The sequence below is a fragment of the Prinia subflava genome, chromosome 4 (genome assembly GCF_021018805.1).
Source record: "Prinia subflava isolate CZ2003 ecotype Zambia chromosome 4, Cam_Psub_1.2, whole genome shotgun sequence".
NCBI classification, from domain to species: Eukaryota; Metazoa; Chordata; class Aves; order Passeriformes; family Cisticolidae; genus Prinia; species Prinia subflava.
Window position 1 is genome coordinate 29,301,272 of NC_086250.1, and position 14,611 is coordinate 29,315,882.

At 39.1% G+C, this 14,611-nt stretch overlaps 1 long non-coding RNA gene across 2 annotated transcripts in view; it reads left to right on the forward strand.

The window, feature by feature from the left end:
- LOC134550063 (uncharacterized) overlaps nucleotides 1-14,611 on the forward strand; it is a 139,594-nt gene that overhangs the window by 29,706 nt on the left and 95,277 nt on the right. The gene's annotated exons all lie outside the window — the stretch shown is intronic.

Below are 14,611 nucleotides of genomic sequence, written 5' to 3' on the forward strand. Positions count from 1 at the left end.
AAGGGTATATGTAAATACATGGTAAGGTGTACCCCTCAGATCCATACAGTCCATACAGTAGGATCTGATAGCTTAGAAATCCTGGAAGAGCTTTGAATGTCTCTGATTCCATTGCACAAGTAGAAATTGTCATGAAGACACCATTGTTGCCTGATACTCTGGAAATGATGAAAACTGTAACAGCTATAACAAAAGGCCTCTGGGAGAAGTTTCTGTATGCCACTGGGTGGGATTCATTTTTTACTAAACACAGATAATTCCTCGTCTGGACTTCATTTATTGTGTATAGAGAGAAATAGGCATTTATAGGGCTTATTTTCATTTTGCTGCACAATTTTTCTCATCCCAATGCCATTGCCTAAAATAAAACAGATAAATGACTTGTTAAACATCTGCTTTCTCTATTGATTTTAAAGGGAGCCTGAGATGACTCTTTCAGCTCTAAAAATCTGTGCCATAGCTGACTAAATTTGGTTGTAATAGGTTTACTTTTATTGTAATAACAGCAGGCCAAAAGAGAACTTAGGTTGCTTGGGGGAACGGTTTTAACTTCCCCAGTTTTTTTCCCTTGTTGTTCTCAGGGAACTGGAAGCAGAGCAAGAATGCACACAGACTTCTGATGGTTGTTATTTTTCCTGGTTAAGAGTTCTTTGTTGTTTAATTATTGTTCCAGAAAAGAAAGTGTCGAACTCATCCATGCCTGAAGTTTTCAGTGTTTCAACCTGTCTTCCTGCATTAAGTTTTTTGAGCTTATTAGGAAAGTAGTCTTCACACTGTTAGATACACAGTGGATATTTTTGGAGAAGATGCAACTGGCTGATCATCTCTGTTTTCAGGATTTGAAGAGCCACACTGTGTCCTGGTTAGTTTCTGAAGCACTGAGTTTCATTTCTTGAAGACATCCTTTTTTGGTTTTTCTATTTCCTTTCAGTGGTTGCATTCAGAGTTGTGGTCAATTGCTCAACATCCAAGTTGAGACCAGGGATGTTCCTCAGGGATCATTACTGGGACTGGGATCTTTCTCAGAGGCATGGACAGTGGGTCAAGTGCACCTTCAGCACACTTGCTGGTGACACTGAGCTTTGAGGTGCAGCCAAAATGCTTGAGGGAAGGCATCCACGGGGCTCTGGACAGGCCTGAGAAGTGGGTCCATGTGAACCTTTTAGAGTTCTGCAAGGGCAAGGTCCCACACCTGGGTCCTGATAATCTTAGCACAATTATAGCCTGGGTGGAGCATAGATTGAGAGCAATTTGGGGATTTTGGGGTAAATTAATTGTTTTGGAATGTTATTCTTAGAGTGTCATTACCTTCTATCCTGCTTCTATTCCTTTCTACTGCCACTGACGTCTTCAAATGATAAAATAACTTAAAAGCACCCTATATTTATTTTGAAATTATGTGACTTGGTCATCTCGTGTTAGATAACTTCAGGTGTTGAGAGAGGGAATTTAACAAGTCTGCTTAATTTATGACTCAGCGTTATTGCAGCAGATTTTTAGGGTCTTTGAATCCAGTTCCAAGCAAAAGTCAGTGGGATTTAGGGCTGTGGCAGTAGGAGCAAGTTTGAAAACCCAGTGGCCAAATAAGTTGGTTTCTTCCCTGACACTTGAGTTACTTTACTGAGTTACTGTGGCAGTACAGAGGAGTCTGCAGCAGATTGCAAAACAGACCATGAAGAACTTTGCTGTGTGTATCTGAGTAGGAGCTCCTAGATTTGAGTTCCCTTATATGGAAAGTTAGCATCTAATTTCTAGACTTAAACATTAGAACTATGTGTTTAGACATTAATGACCATATTTTCACAATACAGGACTTGTCCAAGAGTTTGTTCTACCTTTGAGAACCAAGTAACCAGCACAAGTAGCCAAACTACTGTTAAATCAGAACACTGTATTACATGAATTTCTGATGTTTTTCTGTCCTCTTTTACTTGCTTTTCCTTCCAGGTTGTTTGTGAGTTTGCTGCTGAAAAATTTCCTTTCAATCTGTCCCTTAACACTGATTTCAGTTTTACTTTTCAATTGTTTCTTTTTCAAGTATGAGGTGTTATTATTCCAGTTGTAGAGTTGGTTATCACTTTCTGAGTCAGCTAAAAGACTTGACAAAAAACAAGAAGCAAAGTAGTCTCAGAAATTATTTTTTAAATTGATTGAATATTTACAATTTTGTTATCTTTGTTTTCTTTTGCAGTTCCCAGCTTGAGCTAAAAAACCATGACCACTGTATACTGATGTTAGATGTATCAGAAGGTTGTTTGGAAATGAGAAATTCAGAGGACTGTATAACAGCATCAGTGTAACAGACCTCCTGTGTATATTTGAACCTATTGGTCAATGGTTCCTTAAGGCCATCACTTCCTGATGCTGAAGGTCTGATGTCATGTTCCAAGTGACTTATGCAGTCAGCAGTGCAGGCATGTTAGGAGAGTTGTAATTGGCAGTAGACGGAAAATATTAGTAAATTGATCTTTTAGAGAAATACGTCTTCTATGTAGCTTTCATAGCCCTTAAAGTGAGTTGAAAAGACAATAAATAACCATCATTAGCACTATTACAACCCTTGATTTTGCTAGCTTTTGAATTGCTGTTATTTTTGTTTTTCCAACTGAGGCAATGGGAGGGTGAATTTGGGAAGTGAAGGTGACAAGAAGTTGACAGGAAGCTGACACTGTGCTGATAAAGGAAAGTAAGGTATGTTGGGCTGTCTTAAACCACAGATATTTCTTCTGAAATATGTAGAGACTTTGGATAGATATTTTGTAGATAATTTGGAAATTACCTGTTTCTGTAGCCATTCACTGTAGTTCGTGCCAGGCAGTTTGTATCCATAGATGGGTACCATTTTCAGCAGGAAATTAAGGAAGCCACCTGTCTTCACTGTGTCCCTGCTTTCTCATGACATTCTTTAATTCTGGCAGCCACAAGAAAGTACTATCTCTTACTACAGAGATATTTATATAGAAATCACATTATGACTCCATCTTGTGTAGAAGTATGTAAATTAGCTTTAAATTAATTAGTATCAGTCAAATACCTTTACCAGTATAGATTCAGCAGCAAAAAATTCAGCACAGATTAACTTTCTGAGTTGGCTTTTCAGGCAGGCTTTGCAGTGTGTGCCAAGTTCTGTAGCTTCACTGCTGAGCTGCCTGCAGGCCACCTGTGTAAGTATGCCTTGATACAACACAGTCATGCCTTGCTGGGAATGTAAGCATGCCCTGTTAGTCTGGATAGCACCAAGCAGAATGGGCTTCTCTTGTGGTCACAGTCTTTTACTATGACCTTGAGATACCTAATATAGCTGGCATATTTTGTGATTTTTTTGTCTCTAAAATTTTATAGAGGGATGTCCAAGTTCCAATGGCATAAAAACAGTTGAAAATTGAAATAAGTTTTGAGTGTATCAGCAAAGCCATATCACTAATATTAGTGATTAGAAACAACCTGCTGGAAAAAAAAATAGTGATTAGAAACAGCAGGTTGGAATGAAGTTTTGAGGTTATGTGTATGGAACTGGTGGCTGCTGCAAAATAAGTAAGCTATTAACTCTAAGTTTGTGGCACTTGCTGAATTTCTTGCCATTAGCAATGTACTTTCTAAAGAGATCTGGATTTGTTGCCTTACAATAGTAAAAATACTTGTGTTCGGGAAGTAAGCACTAAATGAATAGTATTGAAAATCTAGCAACTGAAAGTTTAATAGCTTCAGAAGGCACATGATTAATAATATAACTTGCTGGCTAGGAAGGCCTTATGAATTTGGAAAGCCTCCTGATGACTTCTGTACTTAATCCTGTTTTCTGAACTGAGTGCTGTGAGATAACTGAATAGTTTTTTAGAATACACCCAAGTGCTGTAGAGGCTTTCATGCTGAACACATCAATACAATAGACTAGAAATATCCAGCTGTCATGGTAAAGCATAAGATGCAAAAGCTATCATGTACCATGAGTTTATGAGCTGAAACCCTTATAAGTTTCTGTTGCAAAGGAAAGCAGTTGCAGCTTAACAGTTTTAGAATTTTTTTTTTTTTTAAGTATGGTAATAATGCATTCATGTTCTTATTTGGATCCATGAATTACTTGAATCCAAGAGTTGATGAAATCAATCACAGCAACGTTTGCTTTAAAAATATTTCTAAAAGAAATCAAGAGATCTCATTCCTTTAGAAGTGTATTTTATGATGGGAGGAATCACCCCATTTAAATCACAGAACTTCTTCCCCTATTAGTGTGTGCCTGTGCAGCTGGTGAGAATGAACACCCAACTTCCATCTGGCTGGACAGATTCATAAGGACAGAGGGATCCTACCCATGGTAGTTAAAGTTGTACACTTTTACAGTAAGAAATTCTAAGTAGTAGCCACTGTTGACATTTCAGTGTCCTCTTGAAAAAGGGGGAGACCTTATTTCTTAGGGCAAGATTTTACAATTTTAGTAATTAAAGATTTTACCAAAAAATGCATTTAAATATAGGAATGTATCTACAGGAAATAAACGGTGGGAAATGTAAGTCTTCACAGTAGGCATAGTGTGGGCAGTATAGATGGGGAGGGGTCCAGTTTTCCATTCCCTTTGAGTTTCATCCAATTTAAAGGCTGCTCTGTATTCTGTCAGTTAAAACATTTCCTGAGGGACCTTTCCAAAGGGAATGGGCCAGATTATTGAAAATTCATACTTTGACTTCTACCCACTACTAGTCCCAATCTAATGGTATATTCCCATATAACCCCATCCCTGAAGGGCTTCCATATGAAAGGGATAAACAATGACCACCGTATCTTCTATTTGTTTCGCTGAATAACACAAAAGCAAATGTAGGAAGTTAAGTTTTGGTTTCTCTGAATTCATAGCAAAATTACCATGGATTTTAGTAGTATTAAGATTTTACCACTGATATGTTTTATTGGCCCCTCTGAGCTTTCTTTTCTCTGCACTTCTGCCCTGCTGTATTGTCAGGTTTTCTTGAGAACAAGAGGAAGTGGTTACTCTCTTGTTTAAGCCAATACATCTGAATAGGGTTTTGTTCAGTTAAAGCACAGCTTGAGGTTGCTGCTGTAATATGTATGAAAACAGTCTAAGAAAGTACCAGCCTATGGTTATTTACTGCACCATGATTCACACATGTAACAGGAGTCTAGAGGCAGCAGTTGTTCTGACAGGTGATTTGACAACAAAACATTAAAACTGTCATTCTGGTCTTAGCAGACTGTAGGACTAATGGAGCAGATACTGCTTGCTTTGCCATGAATCCAGTAGAACTGTCAGCACTGTTGCAAACTCTGCTGATATTTGTGGGACGATTGTCAACTTTAATCATGCTTCTGTCAGAGTATTTTATTTGCCACAGTAACTGGCTGGTGGTGTCTTTTCTGGAGGAGTTAAAAGAGCTGTAAATGGCACTCCCCTTCCCTGCCATGAGCAGCACCCAGTCTGGTGTGCAATCTTCATCGCATGGTGGGACACTGTCACGTGGCTGTATGAGATATATCAATAGATGAAGCACATGTTTCCAGTGCTGGTTATGATTCTAAACTAACATCACTCATTGAGACTTTGGGGCTGGAGTGTGTGGGCAAAAGTGAGGGGGGAAAGGAAAATAAACCCCAGTTGTTAACTTGTTTAGGCTTTTCATAGTGTTTCCATTATGAGCAGGAAAAGGTAAAGAATAAATGACACAAAAATGAAGCCAAATGTTTGGAAGCTGTGCTCTGCAGGCAGAGTTCTGTTGACTTTGTCAGATGAAATTCCTGCAGAAAGCCTTCTCCTTTGCCAGTGAACTAAGTCTCATAGCCTTTCAGGCTAAAACAAACTTTTAAGGATTTGTAACAATAACGCTATGGTTCTACAGAGACAACAACATGTCCATAAATTGAAACTAGTCATCTGACAGTCTCCATTTGTCTGACCTACTTTCTACTTGCATTCTGTAAACAACCAGAAGAAGAAAATTTGGGGATGACAGAAGGGGCAGTTAGAGGGACAGACAAGAGAGGCAGAATGTTATGTAGCTTACACATGCTTTGCCTCTCATAATTTATAACCAAAAGGAAATGAGAGAAGGAGAATGATCGAGGAATATTAGAGTCTGATGAAATATAAGCCCAGAAGAGTGGTTCCTTCTTCTTGGCTATCACCAGTGACTGATGTGGGGGTGGCTATCTCAAGAGTCACCATAAGGATCTCACTGCTTTTTAATTTCCTAAAATAGATGAAAAAATAGTCCATGTTCTGAGAAAAATTTCTTTCTCAGGTGTTCATGTTCCCTTTTCCAAGTGTTGCCATCCCCAAAACCAGGATGGCAGAACGTGTGTCAGCATGTCAGTCATTCCAGGTGACAGTCTTGTTCAAGGCTGGTTTTTGTTCATGTACCACATGGTGAGGTGGAACAGCTGAAGATACTTTGCCACACTGCTCTATGCTCCTAAATATTGCTTTTTTGGCCTCATTGATTATGTAGCTGAAGCTAACACCTGTGTAGTGTGAGCTACTCAGTCACATTCTACAGCTAGCAGCCATAAAAAAACATCTTACTAGGTGTTGGTTTGGAATATCTGGGATATAAAATGTGCTGATCAGTAGATTCTGGAAATCACTGTTCTTTTAACAAAGGCGGGATATCTGTTTTACTCAGAAGCATAAAGCTAAAAGAAAGCACTGGTGTCTTTCTATTGAATTGAAAAATCAAGCTACTGTTTTCTTAATAATTGCACCTTTTATTCTGTGCTTTGCATTACTTATGGCAAATATCCATGGCTAGTTGTTAACCGGCTGCAAAACCTGTTAAAATTCTTACTGAGGCTAGGAAATTTCTACTAATACTAAAACAGCCCAGTTTGCAGCACTGCCAACACAATGCACATACTGATCTGCCCTGGCTTTTGACATCCAGGGAAATGATTAACTGGCAGACTTGTATGGTTTTCCTCATGAATGAATTCTGCAAGAGATGCATGTGTAAGAACAGCTTCAATGCATAAACAAGGCAAATACGCAATCGTTCAAAAAACCATTATGTTCTCCAAAATATTGACAGGTCAAGTAAATAAAGTTATGAAGAATGTTGATTCCAACAGACCTTTGCGTAAAGGGAGCCCTAGAAGTCTGTGAGAGCTGTGTGCTTGGAGCTGGTGCAGTACTTAGCACTCAGTTATGAAATAACTGGGCAATAAGATACAGTGATCACGTGAACACAGTAATTATAACACTTGGCAGTGCTTGTGTGATGACTGACCTCTCACCAGTGCGAGACCCAGGAGCTGTGCCATTCAGCTAAGGAGCAGAAGTTCTAGAGCAGGATGCAGGAATAGCTCATGTTCTATCTGGATTTCTAAAGGAGAAAGGGTATTTGCACTCTGTGAGGACTAGAGTGCCATTCAGCTTCCCTATCTCCATGAGGGCTGCTCTGCAATGCCCTATCTCCACCATCCTTTCCTCTTCTTTCCTCACCCACCCAATGGACACGTAACTTTGCTGGTGAACATGGAGGCACTCCATTTCTCAGCAGTTCTTTCTATAATAATATAAAGTCTGGTTTATTGTAAGTCAAATTTTAATGGACAATATTTTTCTTTAAAACATTCTCTTGCTTTGCTATTTGCACTGCTATTGCATCTTAACTATGTGAGGAGTGATAATCACAGCTTTGCTGGCTTTTACATCTTTGCCAGGGAAGTAGGTGATAATATGGCAGCTTTCACAAGCAACTTGCATGAAATCTTTAAAAATGTGAACTTGTGTCTAGGCTTTAGAAAGCCTAAAGAGTGAAAAAAGGGCAGTAGGGCATGGCAAAAATGAAGATTTCCGCCTTCTAGAACATGTAAAAGCTGAGATAATCTGAGACCACTAGCAGATAACATTTGTATTGGGTTCTTCTATAATTAATTATTACTTTTATTCTAGCCTCCAGCTGACTGAATATTGTAACCAGGATTGATGGGATACTTGCCAGTGTCAATGAGACCGAGTACACAGAGTTTGTCAGAAACAGCCTGAAAAAAAAATGGAAAAAAGGAAGTCCCCTCCCATGCTAAAAGCATAGAGTCAGTCACAGACAATCTGTGGTGGTAATAGAAAGGTTTTATAAGCAAGAGTGGAAGTACGTGGAAGCCAGGCTATGAAATTTCAGGGTATTGGTCTTTCCACTAACTGCTCATATGGGAGAAATACCTGGCAAAATCCCAACAGGAGGGCTTACAGCCTCTTTTCACTTACTCTTTTTCTCTTTCCTTATGTATGATCAAATGAAGAAGACCTGATCTCTGATTCTGTACTGCTTTGCCCTTGGTGAGAGGAAAGTAGTCAAGACGACCGAACAAAAGGAACAGTGTTTTGTTATCTGTTTTAATCTGGGCTTGTGGGTTACTCTAACTCAAGCCACAAAAGTCAGCAAAGATATAGTGCCTGATATAAAATGACCAACAGTGACTCCTATACGTCACACCTATGTGATTATTTCTCTGTGTTTGCTGATTCATACAATGCTACTCTACAGCACAGAGACTTCATACAGTACCCCAGCTGTGTTAACCAAATTCACAGCAGTTTGCCAGCTAAACCTACTGAAGTCTTGTACTAATAAACAGGGTTTGGCTGCTAACATGTTGTTTGCACTGTTCCTTTTCAAAGGTATTGAAGATCATCATTTTGTGCAGACCTTAGTGTTGGCAGACAGTCAGTACTAAGAACTGCTTTAGCAAATTTAGTTTGGCTTCCAGAAATACCTTTTTATAAGATCCATCCGATGTGTATGGGCTCTATGTCACCAGTGGGATATTCAGGATGAGCATTTCGATAAGGGCCTTGAAGAAAACTGTCTTCAATAGACTATTTTTCCTAAAGTGTATCTTTGGGTTCACAGGGAACCCAGCTGTTTATACTGGTGTCCAGAAACTGCTGCCAAGGTTTTGTTTGTCTAATCTAAGAAAAAAGGAGCATTAGGTCAAACGCTTGTGTTGAAGCACAGTAGAAAAATATTTATGAAGGGTTTATGAAAGAGGTTTCTTAAAAAATAATGAAATGGAAGATAGTTCCAAACTTTTCAATAAACATTGTAAGAAAACATAAACATATAATAACATATATTTTTAAGAATAAATTACTTTTTCCTATTATCCTATAGCGGTAGGATAATATGTAGGCATGTGATAAGTTTTAACTTCAGAATCTTGTACTTTATGATGATCTTGATTCAGAAACTGTTTTTTAGCCATAAGGAACACTTGCTGACTGTGGTACAATCTAATGACAGAGACTATCTCTTCAAATTTGACTCCTGTAGCAGATGCAGTCTTGTGCCTCTTGACAGTGAGTGAGTGGCTGAATCTGTATCAGTTGAAATTACTTGCTGTATAAATTCTTTTATACTTAAGCATTCTTTCACCATATAAATTCTATACTGGATGTTATGTCAGTAGATTAAGCCATATTATGATTTAGCCACGTGCCCTGTTGCTAGATTCTAAAGCAGGCTTAGAGCACAGATATTTCAGCACTTTCCAACCTGCATTGTTGTGATTAAACTGTCTGCCTGCAATGGTGGTGACTGGGGAAGAAGCAACAAAGGAAACCTGTCAGTAAACATACTTTGTTGCAGAAATCTTATCACAAATGTCAACATATAAAAGAAAGTGTAACATAAAAATGCATGTGTTAATTCACAGCTCCCAGTGACACTCATGGAAGCTCCACATGTGCAGGAGAAAAATAGACTGGTTGGACAGAGGATTAAGGTGATATATAACAGACCTGCTGCAGTTTTCCTTCATTGATTCTGAGTTGGTCATTTAGTCCATGAGCCTTCACTGGCTGCTGTCAGTGTGAATTACGCCACTGAGTGACGCAGAGTGGGAACTTTCCCATGTCTGTGCCTGTGCTGTGCCCGAGTGAACTGGAACACTGACCACTTGATCACTCACCCGTTCCTATGAAGCCATGTTGTTACCTTTTGGTAAGTGTTTGTGGACCTCCTAGCCTGTCTAGGGTGCCTGTCATTGCTTACCAATGTATGTCTGTTAAGGAGTGCTTGGCAGCTATCTTGCAAGAAGGAGAGATGAGATAAGTTTTGATGTCCACCTAAGTGCAGCATGGCCACTCTGCCTCTATGGTCTGTACAATGTGTACACTTGGACCCATGTTAAGGAAAATGGAGGTCTTAATCTTCTTTCCTCAGTTGTCCCTGTATCTATGGGATATCTAGTCAAGTATATGACTGAATTTGAATGTTAAACCAAAGCACAAATTTGAGGGCAGTGTATTGTCTGTACTTCATTTCCTCAGCTCCAAAACTGGATGAAATAGAACATTGCTGCTATTTCACTCCTAATAATGGTATCACTGCAAATTAAAATGAAAGGCTGATGTGCTTGAGTACTTCTGTGACTGGGATCATGAAAGCATCATACATGATTGTATTGCAGGTTTGCTTCTTGTTCCTATAGCAACATCCAGGCAAGAATCTCAAGGCTCTTTACAAGTATTCATGAATTAAGCCTATGAGGTCAGGGATGGTGATTATTCTTGTTTACAAATAAGGAAATGCAGAGGTTAAACTGATCAAGGTCACGCAACAAATCTGTATCCAAGCCAAGAATAAAAGCTGACTCTGGTCTGTGCTTCAGTCACCAGCTGATATTCTCTGTTTGAAGGGCTGTGCAGGGCTGAGAGGAAAGCCATGTACAAAGTCTACAGATTTGTTCGCTCCAAATATACATTCCAGCTCAGATTGCCTCACTTAAGTAACCTTATATTTTTATCTCTTTGTCTATCTAAACTTTGCCCTTGTGAAAACACCATTATATCCAGTCAAAGCAGGAGTAACATGATTTTGACAAGAGTTCTGCAAATCTCTGACAAAGCAAAACTGAAGCCTATGCTAAAAAAAATTGACAATCTCTCCATGTGTGATTGCTAATTCTCCAGTGGCAATTGGATGAAAAGTCCAGAACATACCTGGTTAATTTCAGTGACTTTACACAGACAAAAAAAGCCCCCAAATATATTTTTACTAAGAACAACTATGACTTTTCTCTGGACTTACCACAGAGATATTGTACTATATGATGAAAAAATAGGATTTGTTGATAGGCAAAACAAAATAAAAGCGCACTTTCCTGAGTTTCTTATTAAATCACAGGAAAGGAAAAACTGTAAACTCTGAAAGTTTTTTTTGTATCCAACCTCTGCTCCTCCTTCTGCACATAGTGCTTGCCAGTGCCAGAATATTGTGAACTGAGATAGCAGAGGAGAAGAGCAGCCACACTTTTTAAACTCCATCATCCCACTGGATGCTGTACATAGGATCAAAGAGTGGAAAATAGCAAGTGTACACTTAGGAATTTCCTTTTCTAGTCGGGGCTAAAAAGTATAAAATGCTTTCTTGCTTCCTGATCTCTTAGACATATAGATGTCTGACCCAAGTCATGCATTTTCTAGCTACCACTCCTTACAGTAATTAGGTGGATGTTGGGCTGCTTGTTAGCTATATCCTTGTGGTCATGCTCTTTGTTTTTGTTTGGGTGGCTGTGACTGAGGATTTTACACTGCTTACAAAAATGGTTTGCTAATGTTTTCTCAGGATTATTGGCTACTATGGCTGTGTTGGAATTCTAGTGAAGAACAAGCTGGGTGAATCTCAGTAAATTAGTGAGGAAGAATCTTGTGAGAGTCGAGGATTATGTTTAGCAACGTTTGCAAGTCTAACTGAAATGTTCACAGAAGCACTAAGCAGAAAGGAGGCTTATTGGACTGGCTTTATTGCTTAAAAGAAGCTAAAGCAGGGGTGGGTTGAGGACAAGAAAGGGGAGGATCAGCACTTCCCCCTGAAAGATAAAAGCAGACCTGGAAGTGAAACAGCCATATCGATATCTCTATTTATATCTATATTCACGTCTATATAGATATATCTATGTAGATAGATACAGATAGATATAGATGATATAGATGATATTGGTATAGATGATATTGATATAGATCTAGATCTAGATATATTAGATAGAGATATCCATCTCCCAGTTGGAATGAATATCTGATAATATTCTCAGCTTCTCAGAAATCCTGCATACATGAGCATTAAAATCTGTGAAACCCTGAAAGGATAAAGTGCAAGTGTCACATAGTGTCTGCTATCAATCTGCATCTTGATCACTTTGTTGAGTGACAGCTGCACCTCAGCTGTTGCTGTGCCCTCTGAGCTGGGTAGTCAGAGATCAGGGTGACTCAGTCTCAGTGTTGGGTGCTACTTCTTATTTTTCAGTTTACTTTTCAAATGTTTCACTAACCTTTTTCTGAAACTTTTGTAGCAATCAGAGTTGCTTGAAAATTTGTGTGTAGCCAAATGACTCAATATTGCCAGTCCTGACCTTGCTTTAGAAAGGATCACTTTGTACTGTGTACTGGAGTACTCAGCCTGACTTTTTCCAGTGATTTTGACTGACTGTAGATCCAGGTATGTTTGTGTTTTACAGATCAGAGAAAGTGAGGTGGGAAAAATGTAGCAATAGAACTTAGATTAAACTGTGACTCTCTGCTTGACAATCTCAGGTGCAGACCATTAGTTCTTCCTTTCAAAAATTATATCCACATTAATCTCACAGAGATCTTTACACTTGTGGCAATAAATGTTTAAGTAGGAATACTTTAAAGAAATGAAATATCAGGCTTTACATTAAGAGGAGCTACTGATCTTTTAGTGCATTGAGGTTTTTGAGAGAAGATGGCTTCTTCTGTATATTTATAATTTTGCTCTGCTTTCACAGGTTGGAGATGAAACAAACCACTGTAATTGTGTTTTTAGGGCACTCCACCTTTTATTTTGTTTTCTTGCTTTCTTGCTGATTTTGAAAGATGGAAATTCTACTTGCCACTGTCAGGATGTTGCAGCTTGATGGGCGATGGGTAGTTTAGAAGTGCTGAGTAGAGATTTGGTTCTGCTGAATACACTGGGCCCATGACCCATGGTCCAGGGTTTCACCTCCTGGGAATGCAAATGCCTAGTGTTTTCCAGACTAACCTGAAATTTCTCCCAGCATTGAGCAAGGTACATTAGTGAGGTAAAAGGCACCAAAGAAACCTCCTGCTGCATTTGGAAACAGATTAATAAATGTCATAGACAGCACTCTAATAGTTAACTACACGTCAGTGTGAATTTATGAACCATTTTGTCTAACCACCACACAAAGCTGATAAATCTAATGGAGAGAAAGGTTTTGCAAAATGTAGAACTGGGGTCCTGATGGCTGGTCTTTGAGGCATTTTCCTAAATGTCAGTTGAGTTGCCACCCAAACTCAGCTGCACTTTGTCTGCAGCATCCTCTTCTGAACTCTTGTAGTCACTGAAGCTCCTACTCAGGTAAATGTACCCCTGTTATTCTGCAGCTTTGATGATCAACCAAAGTACAGTATCAAACTTACCTTGCTACTATGAAATGCAGCCTATCACTATATATAATTTTCTGATAGTTGAAAGTGCTTTTACAAAATGCATTCCCAGAGCTAAGTAGCTCTTAAGCAAGTATAGGGGCCAGCTTATTGGTAATTTATCTCTTGCTGATCAGATTTACCTTATTCTGAAAAGATTCATGAGATGAACTCTGAATTTTCTTAGCAGCTTCAGTGCAAATTCTTTGTATCTGTAGTGAGTAGTTACAAAGCTTTATTAGGAATAATGAGGGGTGCAAATTTGTCTCTAGTTTCTGTGGAGACTAACCCTGGTAAGTAAGAAGATGAACATGAGAACAAAGGTGTTTGTGGAATATACCACAGCTGCCCACCTTACATGGTATTATTTTTACTGTTGTGGTAGAGCAGAGTTTTTCAGCAGGACTACAAGAACCTTTATAAATGCTGAATGCACCAGATTCTCATCTTTCATGTCTGGTAACACCTCCACACGTGGTCTGATTGAAACAAACTTAATAAACACGTCTGAAGCAAAATACTGCCCAGACATCATGTGGCCTTTAGAGAGAAACTGATGGAAGAAATTCTACACTCAGGCTGTCACTCACTCAGTTGTTGACACAACTGTTTGGGGCTTTGTGAACTGGATCAGGCAACCAGATAAGGTTAAAAATAATGCAAACGAAAAGGGATCAGAAGGTACCAGCTTACTTCTGAAAGGGGAAAGGTTTTGGACTTCTTCCCTGAGCTGATCTGTGCTTTGCTCTCTCCCCCTCCTGGACAACAGTTTCAATATTTGTCAAGGCCTTCCTGAACAGATGTAGCTACTAGGTAGAGCAGCAGAAAACCATCCAACCTTGGTTTTTACTCTGTCATTTTAGCACACTAAATTATCTCTAAGGAGAGTCTGGTGAGTACCAGAGCTAGTAGGAGATAAACAGCAGAAGCATGACCTCCTGTTCATAGTTCCAGGGACCTATTAGTTTAGCTCTGTGTACCCCTGGAAACCCTGTGCAAATAATTGTGTCATTGCATGTGGGGTAGGAAAGAGCACCAAGGCTAAGCAAAACAAATGGCTGACAGAGAGGGCAGAGAAGAATTACACAGCCAAAATCCCCTGATTCATGAAACTGAGGTGTCAGCATGAGAAAGAAGGACAGCCCTTGTCTTTCTGCATCAGCATGTAAAAATCAGGAGATTTAGAGGTTTGGAGAA